Source organism: Lepisma saccharinum, chromosome 18, assembly GCF_977018435.1.
Source record: "Lepisma saccharinum chromosome 18, izLepSacc3.1, whole genome shotgun sequence".
In the NCBI taxonomy this organism is placed as follows: Eukaryota; Metazoa; Arthropoda; class Insecta; order Zygentoma; family Lepismatidae; genus Lepisma; species Lepisma saccharinum.
In genome coordinates, this window is record NC_139246.1 from 49,901,165 (window position 1) to 49,918,615 (window position 17,451).

The 17,451-nt window shown below is 43.1% G+C and overlaps 1 protein-coding gene across 1 annotated transcript in view; it reads left to right on the forward strand.

Annotated features, from left to right (window-relative positions):
- Nucleotides 1–17,451, forward strand: part of LOC146002239 (uncharacterized) — a 118,528-nt gene that overhangs the window by 35,554 nt on the left and 65,523 nt on the right. The gene's annotated exons all lie outside the window — the stretch shown is intronic.

The following is a 17,451-nucleotide window of genomic DNA, read 5'->3' on the forward strand; positions in this document are numbered from 1 at the left end:
AATCATAAGTTTCCAGGAAGGGTAAGTTGTAATGAATTTTTATTCTTACTGATATTTATTTCCGCCTCGTCCTCCACCGTATAGTGATTAACAAATCACATTGCTAAACCAAGACAGAGGCCAGGCCTATTGTTCATGTATTTGTTATTTGACGTCGCTTTTTTACCACTTTTGGTTAATCGCGGCGATGAGTGTTGATCACATAAAATTGATGAAAGGGCAGGCACAAAGAACATCAATGCCCACGACGTGACTCCAAGTCGGGAACTTCAGTGATGGGATTCAAAGTCGAACACGCGGTTGACCAGATTCGCCATCGAGCTGGCACGAGTTTCCTTGAATTTATTAAGGGATTACGCTTTCCCACGACATTGCATTTTATCCATTTATTATTTATTTATTAATTTCTAAAAAACGTATTTTGATGTTACGGTTTTTTAAACACAAATCAGTTTAGGTAGAATATTTCTGCAATTTTACCTGTAAACTTTAATGTAAGCGAAAGCATGTTTGCATCACTAGTTAAAGATTTTCACATCTACAAAAAAAATATCCAAAACCCATTTCCACCTCACTCAAGGATTATGTTAATTCAATTCAAATTGTACGCGGGTTCAGTGCCATGAATCTAATCTTTACTGAACAGAATGAGATTGGTTCATAGAATGTATCGCCGAAAATCAATTTCGCTGATATCCCGTTGTCGCTGTTCTATTTTCATTAGATACGAGCTCCAATTACCATTTTAATCCTTCGTTTTAAAAGTTATTCAAACACAAAAATAGTTATTGGGGGTCATTTTAAAGTTGTTTTTTTTTTACTTCATTACTGTCTTCATTTGATTTTTTTATTTTCTAAGAATTTCGGCGGGCTGCAGCCCCTTAAGCCCCCCTGCGTACACCAGTGCTTGCCACACTCATCTAGCCCATCAAATTTATAATTTCATCATTCATTTTTATTGTTGCGGTTACCCTAAAAACGTAGAAAAGCGACGTCATATAACAACAGCGACAGCGACATCCTATGTATACTAGATATATAAATTATAATGAACAAATTATTAATAACAAACATCTGTGAAAATTTGAAGGTATGAAGGATAATAAGTATTGGTGTGGTAGCGAAATATTTAATACGTAAGTTGTATTTATTTACCCATACGCAACTTCAGATTTCAATGTAGGGACGATATAAGAGGATAGTCGTGATTACTTTTTGTTTGATTTGTATAACGCCATTTATTGTAATTGCGTGCTGTAAACTTCTTCATATTATTGCCTAGGTCTTATTCCTTGCGTTTTGCTTATTATTCTGTTGCAAATGGTTAATAGAACCAAGATATGGACAATTAAAAATGAAAATATTTCCCGTAAGCTTCCATTGCTACGGGAGCCACGCCCCTTGACAGATCCCCTTGGTCACGTCAGAGCTCGTTGCGGCTTCTCACCAATGGGAGAGCTCCGTGTCTCGGAATGCTCTTCCTAAAATACTTCTATATTCCTTGAGGAAGACCAACAGTCGGAAGCTCTACGAACACCATCTGGCAGGGGACCGCTGGAAGTATGTGGTGTCCCTGGATGAAGCATGGGTGTATCTGTCGGGATGTGGTAAAAAAAAAGGGGCCATCTACTATCGTCCACGAGATGCAAGAGGTCGATCTGAGTGGGTACGTGAATGTGCTGAAAGTTTACCACGCGGGTTCATGGTTGTTGGTGGTTACTGCCATAACGGCAAACTTCCACTGCGCAGAGTGGAAGAAAAGGCTAGAATAAATGCATCCTATTACCAGACGAATATTTTGGAGCCACGTTACAGGCATGGTATTCCTTCTCTCTATGGCAGCGACACATCTCGTGTTGTCATCCACCAGGACAAGTCTTCCAGTCATACGGCAAAGTCCACGCAGGCATACATGGATCGGATGGCACGTGAAACGGGCATTCATGCAATCCCCTTTACAGACATCCCTGTGAAATCCCCCGATGCCTCTTCCATGGATTTTTGTGGGTTTCCGTTGTTGAAACGAGCCTTGGGAAGCAGATGGCCCCGCACAATTGAGGGTCTTTGGAAAGCTTGTCAGGAGGAATATGATCTTTTGGACCAATGTGTTCTTCAACGCAGTCTCCTCCAAAGGAAACTCCGCTGCAGGGCCATTCCTGCAAGACAGGAGTATCACGTGCAGCACCACCGCTCGTGGCGTCACGGTTTTTCTTAAGGTGAGGTGGGTTCTAACTTTGTTACCATGGACATGAAACGACCTTCTGTAATTAGTTTATTAACTTCATAGTTTTCTTCTTATACAAAAAAAATATATAAAGCAGATGAAAAATTCCAAAATAATTACGAATCTTGGAAACAATATGTATTTCACAAATATTATAACAAATAAACCTGTTATTTTATACATTTGTTTTTCTCCAATGAAGTCTCGTTGTAATAAATTCATTCCAGAAGAATGAAGGTCCATTAATTCTACCATTGAAAAACTTTGCTCACTCTGTAACTTGTTGCCATCCTTCTTCCCTGTTGTGAAAAGTCACTCATTCACAAATAGGTGCTTTCTCCTGCGCTCACGTTGTTAAAAGTCGCTCATTTCACGAAATGGAGCCTTCTCCTGTGATCACGTTCTTAAAAGTCACTCATTTCACGAACTGGAGCTTTCTCCTGTACTCACGATGTTAAAAGTCGCTCATCTCACAAAGAGGAGCCTTCTCCTGCGCTCCCGTCTCATCTCATAAAATGAGACGGGAAATGCAAATATTTCGAAATGAGATGGAACAGACCAAAGTTTTGTCTCGTCTTGTGGGCAGGTTGGGTGATACTTAGATTGTGCTGGTTGGTGTTGGTGGCAGTGGGAGTGGGCGAGTTTATCCTGCATACTGCTCGTAGTCATTGTCGCGATTGCCCAAAAGTGGGAAGAAATGTGACATTAGACATACTAACCATTAAACAATATGACGGAAAAGCGACGTAAAAGTAGGATAAATACATAAATTTGCCATATATACTTGTATATTAACTGAAGAAAACTGTCATTTACTGCAGGAAATTAAAAACTCCGCGTACCTTTTTTTACCACATCACTTCTTATATTGAAGAAATTGTCGCGTAAACCCGAGTGTTCTAAAAGCAGGGTGCGAAATCCAGGGGGGACAGGGTGGAATTCCCCCCCCCCACCAATGATCTTGTCCTGAAATTTCCCTCCACCATCTCTTCCGGGGAGGAGAGTTTTTGTTTTAACAAGAAACATAGACAATTAATTTGGGATTCGAATATATTTGACTGGAATAATATCGAAAACGTACATTAAAGAACGGACAAGAAAGAGCCTCATCTCTAAGGACACTGAAACCAGCAATACCCATTACACAGAAATAAGACCGACTTGTTATATCTTCTCCATTTCTCATCGGCTTTCGTTAGCAAACGCGAAGTATATAAATATATTAATAAAACACGTATTAGCACTTATACGTGGATTTTATACAGGAAACTATTATCTTCTCTCAATTTTTGTCCCTCCCTCCTTAGGCAAATCATTGTGCATAGCATCAGTAGTAACTACATTAAAATCTTCAATTTGCAATTACATTTTGAATGAAGGATTGTCGATATAATATATTGTATATTTTATAATTTAGTTTCATTATTTAATTTTTGACACATATTTAATGATATTATACACACACACACACACACACACACACACACACACACCTAAGTATATACGTAGGGTGTGTATGTGTGTGCGACTGTCTGCTGCTTCCCCCCACCAATCTGTAATTCCATAAAAGACATTTTTGTAACAAAAATTTCTTGCCAGTCATAACCTATGTATTGGCAATGAACAAGGCTGTTCACGTGTTCAGCCATTCACTGTTACCTTACCAGTATTGCTTTGTCAGCCTAATGAAAACCCTCTACCGAGTGGCTGAATTATAGTAAATACTGCTATACTGTTAGGGTATAATTCATATCCAACAAATAAATGGAGCACACATTGTTTTTACACTGGAAGTTATAACAAGATACTTGTTTTACGCAGTAAGAAATGACTGTCGCTTGCATGGCCCATGCTATACCGCGTTTGGTAGAACCTGTCCCGCTTCCCGCGCTAGGGAGCGCTCAACAGTTTCCGTGCTGGGGAAAGTCAAAGCCAGGCAGCCAATTAAAATACGCAACGTCGCAACAGCGTCTACGTAAGCGCCTCTCTTCTGGCTTTCATTCGCTCCTCGCTGCCCAGCAGACGATTTTTTCCTCGTTTCTCATTGACACCGAAACTGTTGAGCGCTCCCTAGCGCGGGAAGCGGGACAGGTTCTACCAAACCCACCCTAGTTTACGGGACGAGCAGAAGTCCTGCCTGCACGCATTTCTAAAGGATGACGTCAGGCCTGTCTAGTCTGTGCAGAGGACGTTTTCAAATCTGTGACGTAGAAGGTGAATTTCAGCAGTGTTTGAAGGCGTGTATCTCGAGAACCAAAACAAAAATCGCCGAGATATTTTGCACATTTCAATTTGGTGTCATTATCAGTAAAATGAATAGATTTAAAACTTTACTCATGTCATAGTAGAAATGTCCATTCCCATAACTGAAAAATTACTTAATGACCACTTATGGATAATTTATAACATAAATCAGCTAATTACAGTGGCGGCGATTATGGAGGGCGGGGGGTGCAGTTGCCCTCTACTTTTGACCCAGCACTACACTAAATTTTATATACCAAGGGAAAGTAAACTGCCCTTGCCCCCCTAGTTTTTGCCTATTGCCCCCTGCAATTTTCGAACCCACTGGCTAATTACATTTATAAATTTTCATTTGTTCCAATGCTCTGCGCTGATATCACTTCGTTGAAATTCTGGAATACCAGTCATTTTTCAACCCCATACACCAGGCTATAGGGGGGCTGCAATCTATTTTATTCTATCGTATTTGTTTTGATCGAAAAGGAACTTCAGTGTCATCTTTCATGATTTGCAATTGGCCCCAACTCCACTCTATGAAGCACAACTGGTAGCCCATATTTAGATCACATGTCGTAGGCCATATTTAGACCATCATTTTATTTTCGTTTCTTAAGTTACGTTGACTCGCTATTGTTAATATTTCACAAACTTACCGCGATACTAAAAAGACCCACATTTGTTTTATTCACTGCACGTAAGATAATTATAGAAAGTGATTGAGATTTTCTTTAAATGTACCTGTAAAATGTTTTCAGAAGCTGGAATTGTGAAACAAGAGTGCAGTGCAATAGTGAAAAACAAAGATGGTGGTTTTGCTGCGCTAGGTTGCATATGTGTCGACATGTTCACTGTGGGCAGAGTGGAGGTGCCGAGGGAACCACATCCAGACGATTTTCAAACTGTCTGCCATTAATTTCCGCACAGATATGACAACGCTGAATCAGCGATTGTCTAGTGCGAGGAAACAACCCTCCGCGGTGTCTGCTATCGTCGCTGCGACAACATTAATGCGTGCAACGATATCCTCGGCTGACACGACAGGTGTTTCGTATACGATTCGTTTCATCTCTCCCCATAGAATGAAGTCCAGAGGAGTGATGTCCGGCGATCTTGCTGGCCACGGCACAGGCCCACCCCTACCAATACAACGATTGTGGAACAAGCCATTGAGGAAGTGACGCACATTTTGGTCGAAATGTGGTGGTGCACCATCGTGTTGGAACAATAGTCCTTGCCACAGTGGCAAGGGCAGGTTCTCAAACAGTTCAGGCAAAACATAACGAAGAAATGCATGGTATGTCCCACCACACAGGCGAACTGAGAAAATGTTCGGCCCAATCAAATGGTCATGCACTATCCCACACCACACATTAACCGCAAATCTGTTTTGATGGTTTGCCAGGAGAGTTGCATGTGAATTTGCAAAATCCCAAACGTGACTGTTTTTACTATTGAACACGTTCGTTTTGATTAACGTTGCTTCATCGGTCCACAACACCCTTTTCACAAAATTCGGAATAGTCCATCTGATGCAAAAACCATTGGCAAAACCCCACACGTGGGCCAAGGTCATGAGCAGTGGCGTGGCGTGTCTTTTTCAAAAGTGTTACCGGCTATCAGTACGACAATTATGCTTGCTAGACGTTATCAACCCCCCACCCCCACCCCACCCGGTATATATAAAAAAAAACATGTCTTCGAGCTAGATATTTGTTCATTTCGTTCTTGTTTTGCAATCAGCACAGTGATTTAGCCACAAACACTCCTAGAAAGAACTACCACTCATGAGACAGTTACCACGAAAATCCAATGAATAGTGGTAGACCCTTGTCAATTCTTTATCTGTCTCTGTTTCTTTGCAATGAGATGCGAAGGGGAAGAAGAAGAACCACACTTTTCTCGGGACAGTTTGACGTTTGTGTGGTGAGCACTGAGCAGACGACAGAACTACGCTCCTTCGTGGGAGGGAAACCCAGCTGTACGTACTACTGTTGCCAACTTAGTATTTTGGAGCAAGGTTTGTCCAAATCACGAATCACACAGGAACTATATTTTCGTATATTACCTAACTGGTCTCAGTTGTAGTTCAAGCCAGCCTTGGCTCTGCAGGGTATTCCTATTTTAGGCGGGATTTAGCTCTATTCTGCCAATCCGATGTGACAACACAGGCTGATCCGGTAGGCCTGAACGGCAACAGGACCCTTAACAGGCATATGAATAACCCCATAGCACACTATGCCCCCAAAGTCCTTCCCTGCTCTTTCCTTGCATTGGCGCCCTCTTCTCCCGTGTTGAATCTCCTGGGTAGCGGAACGGCCTCCCTCTTCGCTTCTGCCGGCTGCAGAAAAAATTTCATAGGCAATATCTACTCGACGGCAACGGTGTTCATTAACGTATTTAACAATGTTGTCATTTTATTGAAACATCTTTTTAATTCTTTACATTTTTCTGTAACCTGCGGTAACACCGGCTACATGCACGCCACGCCTCTGGTCATGAGGTATAAGGTTTTGTACCTTTTGGAGTTTGAAAGGGTACATCCACTCTTCGGACAGGACGCGCCACACATTAACATGGGAGATGTTGTGGGCACTGGCTATAGCGCGCGTACTGTTGTCAGGACGGTACCTGACAGCATTTAACACCGCATCCACAAACTGATCTGTGCGCACACTCAGTGGTCTTCCAATTTCTCGACGGGGTGGTAGCACTGATCCTGTTTCCCGAAGTCGAGTTTGCACTCTTTGAAAGAAAGTGTGCGACGGCAGCCTCCTTGTAAACATAATTTTCGCACTTTTTCCCACTTCAATGAATCCGAATGGGTGCCGTTTTCGGCCTTTCGTCACATGAACTTCTGTGTTTATTTTCACTTGTAGAATCACCTTCTACGCGTTGTAAACGAACTTTAAAAATTTTAATTAAAAGTGAAGTCTGAAGGAATGAAGTGTGTTGTTAAGCGACTGAGAAGGGGTATTTTGAGCATTATCCGATTCTGAAATTCAGCAGTGTATTTATCGTTGTACTTTATTGTTTGCGAATAATAGTCTGATATATAGGGATATAATTGGGTATAATTCATATCCAACAAATAAATGGAGCACACATTGTTTTTACACTGGAAGTTATAACAAGATACTTGTTTTACGCAGTAAGAAATGACTGTCGCTTGCATGGCCCATGCTATACCGCGTTTGGTAGAACCTGTCCCGCTTCCCGCGCTAGGGAGCGCTCAACAGTTTCCGTGCTGGGGAAAGTCAAAGCCAGGCAGCCAATTAAAATACGCAACGTCGCAACAGCGTCTACGTAAGCGCCTCTCTTCTGGCTTTCATTCGCTCCTCGCTGCCCAGCAGACGATTTTTTCCTCGTTTCTCATTGACACCGAAACTGTTGAGCGCTCCCTAGCGCGGGAAGCGGGACAGGTTCTACCAAACCCACCCTAGTTTACGGGACGAGCAGAAGTCCTGCCTGCACGCATTTCTAAAGGATGACGTCAGGCCTGTCTAGTCTGTGCAGAGGACGTTTTCAAATCTGTGACGTAGAAGGTGAATTTCAGCAGTGTTTGAAGGCGTGTATCTCGAGAACCAAAACAAAAATCGCCGAGATATTTTGCACATTTCAATTTGGTGTCATTATCAGTAAAATGAATAGATTTAAAACTTTACTCATGTCATAGTAGAAATGTCCATTCCCATAACTGAAAAATTACTTAATGACCACTTATGGATAATTTATAACATAAATCAGCTAATTACAGTGGCGGCGATTATGGAGGGCGGGGGGTGCAGTTGCCCTCTACTTTTGACCCAGCACTACACTAAATTTTATATACCAAGGGAAAGTAAACTGCCCTTGCCCCCCTAGTTTTTGCCTCTTGCCCCCTGCAATTTTCGAACCCACTGGCTAATTACATTTATAAATTTTCATTTGTTCCAATGCTCTGCGCTGATATCACTTCGTTGAAATTCTGGAATACCAGTCATTTTTCAACCCCATACACCAGGCTATAGGGGGGCTGCAATCTATTTTATTCTATCGTATTTGTTTTGATCGAAAAGGAACTTCAGTGTCATCTTTCATGATTTGCAATTGGCCCCAACTCCACTCTATGAAGCACAACTGGTAGCCCATATTTAGATCACATGTCGTAGGCCATATTTAGACCATCATTTTATTTTCGTTTCTTAAGTTACGTTGACTCGCTATTGTTAATATTTCACAAACTTACCGCGATACTAAAAAGACCCACATTTGTTTTATTCACTGCACGTAAGATAATTATAGAAAGTGATTGAGATTTTCTTTAAATGTACCTGTAAAATGTTTTCAGAAGCTGGAATTGTGAAACAAGAGTGCAGTGCAATAGTGAAAAACAAAGATGGTGGTTTTGCTGCGCTAGGTTGCATATGTGTCGACATGTTCACTGTGGGCAGAGTGGAGGTGCCGAGGGAACCACATCCAGACGATTTTCAAACTGTCTGCCATTAATTTCCGCACAGATATGACAACGCTGAATCAGCGATTGTCTAGTGCGAGGAAACAACCCTCCGCGGTGTCTGCTATCGTCGCTGCGACAACATTAATGCGTGCAACGATATCCTCGGCTGACACGACAGGTGTTTCGTATACGATTCGTTTCATCTCTCCCCATAGAATGAAGTCCAGAGGAGTGATGTCCGGCGATCTTGCTGGCCACGGCACAGGCCCACCCCTACCAATACAACGATTGTGGAACAAGCCATTGAGGAAGTGACGCACATTTTGGTCGAAATGTGGTGGTGCACCATCGTGTTGGAACAATAGTCCTTGCCACAGTGGCAAGGGCAGGTTCTCAAACAGTTCAGGCAAAACATAACGAAGAAATGCATGGTATGTCCCACCACACAGGCGAACTGAGAAAATGTTCGGCCCAATCAAATGGTCATGCACTATCCCACACCACACATTAACCGCAAATCTGTTTTGATGGTTTGCCAGGAGAGTTGCATGTGAATTTGCAAAATCCCAAACGTGACTGTTTTTACTATTGAACACGTTCGTTTTGATTAACGTTGCTTCATCGGTCCACAACACCCTTTTCACAAAATTCGGAATAGTCCATCTGATGCAAAAACCATTGGCAAAACCCCACACGTGGGCCAAGGTCATGAGCAGTGGCGTGGCGTGTCTTTTTCAAAAGTGTTACCGGCTATCAGTACGACAATTATGCTTGCTAGACGTTATCAACCCCCCACCCCCACCCCACCCGGTATATATAAAAAAAAACATGTCTTCGAGCTAGATATTTGTTCATTTCGTTCTTGTTTTGCAATCAGCACAGTGATTTAGCCACAAACACTCCTAGAAAGAACTACCACTCATGAGACAGTTACCACGAAAATCCAATGAATAGTGGTAGACCCTTGTCAATTCTTTATCTGTCTCTGTTTCTTTGCAATGAGATGCGAAGGGGAAGAAGAAGAACCACACTTTTCTCGGGACAGTTTGACGTTTGTGTGGTGAGCACTGAGCAGACGACAGAACTACGCTCCTTCGTGGGAGGGAAACCCAGCTGTACGTACTACTGTTGCCAACTTAGTATTTTGGAGCAAGGTTTGTCCAAATCACGAATCACACAGGAACTATATTTTCGTATATTACCTAACTGGTCTCAGTTGTAGTTCAAGCCAGCCTTGGCTCTGCAGGGTATTCCTATTTTAGGCGGGATTTAGCTCTATTCTGCCAATCCGATGTGACAACACAGGCTGATCCGGTAGGCCTGAACGGCAACAGGACCCTTAACAGGCATATGAATAACCCCATAGCACACTATGCCCCCAAAGTCCTTCCCTGCTCTTTCCTTGCATTGGCGCCCTCTTCTCCCGTGTTGAATCTCCTGGGTAGCGGAACGGCCTCCCTCTTCGCTTCTGCCGGCTGCAGAAAAAATTTCATAGGCAATATCTACTCGACGGCAACGGTGTTCATTAACGTATTTAACAATGTTGTCATTTTATTGAAACATCTTTTTAATTCTTTACATTTTTCTGTAACCTGCGGTAACACCGGCTACATGCACGCCACGCCTCTGGTCATGAGGTATAAGGTTTTGTACCTTTTGGAGTTTGAAAGGGTACATCCACTCTTCGGACAGGACGCGCCACACATTAACATGGGAGATGTTGTGGGCACTGGCTATAGCGCGCGTACTGTTGTCAGGACGGTACCTGACAGCATTTAACACCGCATCCACAAACTGATCTGTGCGCACACTCAGTGGTCTTCCAATTTCTCGACGGGGTGGTAGCACTGATCCTGTTTCCCGAAGTCGAGTTTGCACTCTTTGAAAGAAAGTGTGCGACGGCAGCCTCCTTGTAAACATAATTTTCGCACTTTTTCCCACTTCAATGAATCCGAATGGGTGCCGTTTTCGGCCTTTCGTCACATGAACTTCTGTGTTTATTTTCACTTGTAGAATCACCTTCTACGCGTTGTAAACGAACTTTAAAAATTTTAATTAAAAGTGAAGTCTGAAGGAATGAAGTGTGTTGTTAAGCGACTGAGAAGGGGTATTTTGAGCATTATCCGATTCTGAAATTCAGCAGTGTATTTATCGTTGTACTTTATTGTTTGCGAATAATAGTCTGATATATAGGGATATAATTGGGTATAATTCATATCCAACAAATAAATGGAGCACACATTGTTTTTACACTGGAAGTTATAACAAGATACTTGTTTTACGCAGTAAGAAATGACTGTCGCTTGCATGGCCCATGCTATACCGCGTTTGGTAGAACCTGTCCCGCTTCCCGCGCTAGGGAGCGCTCAACAGTTTCCGTGCTGGGGAAAGTCAAAGCCAGGCAGCCAATTAAAATACGCAACGTCGCAACAGCGTCTACGTAAGCGCCTCTCTTCTGGCTTTCATTCGCTCCTCGCTGCCCAGCAGACGATTTTTTCCTCGTTTCTCATTGACACCGAAACTGTTGAGCGCTCCCTAGCGCGGGAAGCGGGACAGGTTCTACCAAACCCACCCTAGTTTACGGGACGAGCAGAAGTCCTGCCTGCACGCATTTCTAAAGGATGACGTCAGGCCTGTCTAGTCTGTGCAGAGGACGTTTTCAAATCTGTGACGTAGAAGGTGAATTTCAGCAGTGTTTGAAGGCGTGTATCTCGAGAACCAAAACAAAAATCGCCGAGATATTTTGCACATTTCAATTTGGTGTCATTATCAGTAAAATGAATAGATTTAAAACTTTACTCATGTCATAGTAGAAATGTCCATTCCCATAACTGAAAAATTACTTAATGACCACTTATGGATAATTTATAACATAAATCAGCTAATTACAGTGGCGGCGATTATGGAGGGCGGGGGGTGCAGTTGCCCTCTACTTTTGACCCAGCACTACACTAAATTTTATATACCAAGGGAAAGTAAACTGCCCTTGCCCCCCTAGTTTTTGCCTCTTGCCCCCTGCAATTTTCGAACCCACTGGCTAATTACATTTATAAATTTTCATTTGTTCCAATGCTCTGCGCTGATATCACTTCGTTGAAATTCTGGAATACCAGTCATTTTTCAACCCCATACACCAGGCTATAGGGGGGCTGCAATCTATTTTATTCTATCGTATTTGTTTTGATCGAAAAGGAACTTCAGTGTCATCTTTCATGATTTGCAATTGGCCCCAACTCCACTCTATGAAGCACAACTGGTAGCCCATATTTAGATCACATGTCGTAGGCCATATTTAGACCATCATTTTATTTTCGTTTCTTAAGTTACGTTGACTCGCTATTGTTAATATTTCACAAACTTACCGCGATACTAAAAAGACCCACATTTGTTTTATTCACTGCACGTAAGATAATTATAGAAAGTGATTGAGATTTTCTTTAAATGTACCTGTAAAATGTTTTCAGAAGCTGGAATTGTGAAACAAGAGTGCAGTGCAATAGTGAAAAACAAAGATGGTGGTTTTGCTGCGCTAGGTTGCATATGTGTCGACATGTTCACTGTGGGCAGAGTGGAGGTGCCGAGGGAACCACATCCAGACGATTTTCAAACTGTCTGCCATTAATTTCCGCACAGATATGACAACGCTGAATCAGCGATTGTCTAGTGCGAGGAAACAACCCTCCGCGGTGTCTGCTATCGTCGCTGCGACAACATTAATGCGTGCAACGATATCCTCGGCTGACACGACAGGTGTTTCGTATACGATTCGTTTCATCTCTCCCCATAGAATGAAGTCCAGAGGAGTGATGTCCGGCGATCTTGCTGGCCACGGCACAGGCCCACCCCTACCAATACAACGATTGTGGAACAAGCCATTGAGGAAGTGACGCACATTTTGGTCGAAATGTGGTGGTGCACCATCGTGTTGGAACAATAGTCCTTGCCACAGTGGCAAGGGCAGGTTCTCAAACAGTTCAGGCAAAACATAACGAAGAAATGCATGGTATGTCCCACCACACAGGCGAACTGAGAAAATGTTCGGCCCAATCAAATGGTCATGCACTATCCCACACCACACATTAACCGCAAATCTGTTTTGATGGTTTGCCAGGAGAGTTGCATGTGAATTTGCAAAATCCCAAACGTGACTGTTTTTACTATTGAACACGTTCGTTTTGATTAACGTTGCTTCATCGGTCCACAACACCCTTTTCACAAAATTCGGAATAGTCCATCTGATGCAAAAACCATTGGCAAAACCCCACACGTGGGCCAAGGTCATGAGCAGTGGCGTGGCGTGTCTTTTTCAAAAGTGTTACCGGCTATCAGTACGACAATTATGCTTGCTAGACGTTATCAACCCCCCACCCCCACCCCACCCGGTATATATAAAAAAAAACATGTCTTCGAGCTAGATATTTGTTCATTTCGTTCTTGTTTTGCAATCAGCACAGTGATTTAGCCACAAACACTCCTAGAAAGAACTACCACTCATGAGACAGTTACCACGAAAATCCAATGAATAGTGGTAGACCCTTGTCAATTCTTTATCTGTCTCTGTTTCTTTGCAATGAGATGCGAAGGGGAAGAAGAAGAACCACACTTTTCTCGGGACAGTTTGACGTTTGTGTGGTGAGCACTGAGCAGACGACAGAACTACGCTCCTTCGTGGGAGGGAAACCCAGCTGTACGTACTACTGTTGCCAACTTAGTATTTTGGAGCAAGGTTTGTCCAAATCACGAATCACACAGGAACTATATTTTCGTATATTACCTAACTGGTCTCAGTTGTAGTTCAAGCCAGCCTTGGCTCTGCAGGGTATTCCTATTTTAGGCGGGATTTAGCTCTATTCTGCCAATCCGATGTGACAACACAGGCTGATCCGGTAGGCCTGAACGGCAACAGGACCCTTAACAGGCATATGAATAACCCCATAGCACACTATGCCCCCAAAGTCCTTCCCTGCTCTTTCCTTGCATTGGCGCCCTCTTCTCCCGTGTTGAATCTCCTGGGTAGCGGAACGGCCTCCCTCTTCGCTTCTGCCGGCTGCAGAAAAAATTTCATAGGCAATATCTACTCGACGGCAACGGTGTTCATTAACGTATTTAACAATGTTGTCATTTTATTGAAACATCTTTTTAATTCTTTACATTTTTCTGTAACCTGCGGTAACACCGGCTACATGCACGCCACGCCTCTGGTCATGAGGTATAAGGTTTTGTACCTTTTGGAGTTTGAAAGGGTACATCCACTCTTCGGACAGGACGCGCCACACATTAACATGGGAGATGTTGTGGGCACTGGCTATAGCGCGCGTACTGTTGTCAGGACGGTACCTGACAGCATTTAACACCGCATCCACAAACTGATCTGTGCGCACACTCAGTGGTCTTCCAATTTCTCGACGGGGTGGTAGCACTGATCCTGTTTCCCGAAGTCGAGTTTGCACTCTTTGAAAGAAAGTGTGCGACGGCAGCCTCCTTGTAAACATAATTTTCGCACTTTTTCCCACTTCAATGAATCCGAATGGGTGCCGTTTTCGGCCTTTCGTCACATGAACTTCTGTGTTTATTTTCACTTGTAGAATCACCTTCTACGCGTTGTAAACGAACTTTAAAAATTTTAATTAAAAGTGAAGTCTGAAGGAATGAAGTGTGTTGTTAAGCGACTGAGAAGGGGTATTTTGAGCATTATCCGATTCTGAAATTCAGCAGTGTATTTATCGTTGTACTTTATTGTTTGCGAATAATAGTCTGATATATAGGGATATAATTGGGTATAATTCATATCCAACAAATAAATGGAGCACACATTGTTTTTACACTGGAAGTTATAACAAGATACTTGTTTTACGCAGTAAGAAATGACTGTCGCTTGCATGGCCCATGCTATACCGCGTTTGGTAGAACCTGTCCCGCTTCCCGCGCTAGGGAGCGCTCAACAGTTTCCGTGCTGGGGAAAGTCAAAGCCAGGCAGCCAATTAAAATACGCAACGTCGCAACAGCGTCTACGTAAGCGCCTCTCTTCTGGCTTTCATTCGCTCCTCGCTGCCCAGCAGACGATTTTTTCCTCGTTTCTCATTGACACCGAAACTGTTGAGCGCTCCCTAGCGCGGGAAGCGGGACAGGTTCTACCAAACCCACCCTAGTTTACGGGACGAGCAGAAGTCCTGCCTGCACGCATTTCTAAAGGATGACGTCAGGCCTGTCTAGTCTGTGCAGAGGACGTTTTCAAATCTGTGACGTAGAAGGTGAATTTCAGCAGTGTTTGAAGGCGTGTATCTCGAGAACCAAAACAAAAATCGCCGAGATATTTTGCACATTTCAATTTGGTGTCATTATCAGTAAAATGAATAGATTTAAAACTTTACTCATGTCATAGTAGAAATGTCCATTCCCATAACTGAAAAATTACTTAATGACCACTTATGGATAATTTATAACATAAATCAGCTAATTACAGTGGCGGCGATTATGGAGGGCGGGGGGTGCAGTTGCCCTCTACTTTTGACCCAGCACTACACTAAATTTTATATACCAAGGGAAAGTAAACTGCCCTTGCCCCCCTAGTTTTTGCCTCTTGCCCCCTGCAATTTTCGAACCCACTGGCTAATTACATTTATAAATTTTCATTTGTTCCAATGCTCTGCGCTGATATCACTTCGTTGAAATTCTGGAATACCAGTCATTTTTCAACCCCATACACCAGGCTATAGGGGGGCTGCAATCTATTTTATTCTATCGTATTTGTTTTGATCGAAAAGGAACTTCAGTGTCATCTTTCATGATTTGCAATTGGCCCCAACTCCACTCTATGAAGCACAACTGGTAGCCCATATTTAGATCACATGTCGTAGGCCATATTTAGACCATCATTTTATTTTCGTTTCTTAAGTTACGTTGACTCGCTATTGTTAATATTTCACAAACTTACCGCGATACTAAAAAGACCCACATTTGTTTTATTCACTGCACGTAAGATAATTATAGAAAGTGATTGAGATTTTCTTTAAATGTACCTGTAAAATGTTTTCAGAAGCTGGAATTGTGAAACAAGAGTGCAGTGCAATAGTGAAAAACAAAGATGGTGGTTTTGCTGCGCTAGGTTGCATATGTGTCGACATGTTCACTGTGGGCAGAGTGGAGGTGCCGAGGGAACCACATCCAGACGATTTTCAAACTGTCTGCCATTAATTTCCGCACAGATATGACAACGCTGAATCAGCGATTGTCTAGTGCGAGGAAACAACCCTCCGCGGTGTCTGCTATCGTCGCTGCGACAACATTAATGCGTGCAACGATATCCTCGGCTGACACGACAGGTGTTTCGTATACGATTCGTTTCATCTCTCCCCATAGAATGAAGTCCAGAGGAGTGATGTCCGGCGATCTTGCTGGCCACGGCACAGGCCCACCCCTACCAATACAACGATTGTGGAACAAGCCATTGAGGAAGTGACGCACATTTTGGTCGAAATGTGGTGGTGCACCATCGTGTTGGAACAATAGTCCTTGCCACAGTGGCAAGGGCAGGTTCTCAAACAGTTCAGGCAAAACATAACGAAGAAATGCATGGTATGTCCCACCACACAGGCGAACTGAGAAAATGTTCGGCCCAATCAAATGGTCATGCACTATCCCACACCACACATTAACCGCAAATCTGTTTTGATGGTTTGCCAGGAGAGTTGCATGTGAATTTGCAAAATCCCAAACGTGACTGTTTTTACTATTGAACACGTTCGTTTTGATTAACGTTGCTTCATCGGTCCACAACACCCTTTTCACAAAATTCGGAATAGTCCATCTGATGCAAAAACCATTGGCAAAACCCCACACGTGGGCCAAGGTCATGAGCAGTGGCGTGGCGTGTCTTTTTCAAAAGTGTTACCGGCTATCAGTACGACAATTATGCTTGCTAGACGTTATCAACCCCCCACCCCCACCCCACCCGGTATATATAAAAAAAAACATGTCTTCGAGCTAGATATTTGTTCATTTCGTTCTTGTTTTGCAATCAGCACAGTGATTTAGCCACAAACACTCCTAGAAAGAACTACCACTCATGAGACAGTTACCACGAAAATCCAATGAATAGTGGTAGACCCTTGTCAATTCTTTATCTGTCTCTGTTTCTTTGCAATGAGATGCGAAGGGGAAGAAGAAGAACCACACTTTTCTCGGGACAGTTTGACGTTTGTGTGGTGAGCACTGAGCAGACGACAGAACTACGCTCCTTCGTGGGAGGGAAACCCAGCTGTACGTACTACTGTTGCCAACTTAGTATTTTGGAGCAAGGTTTGTCCAAATCACGAATCACACAGGAACTATATTTTCGTATATTACCTAACTGGTCTCAGTTGTAGTTCAAGCCAGCCTTGGCTCTGCAGTCTACCTCTAGTTGCTTCACAGAAATGGTATTCCTATTTTAGGCGGGATTTAGCTCTATTCTGCCAATCCGATGTGACAACACAGGCTGATCCGGTAGGCCTGAACGGCAACAGGACCCTTAACAGGCATATGAATAACCCCATAGCACACTATGCCC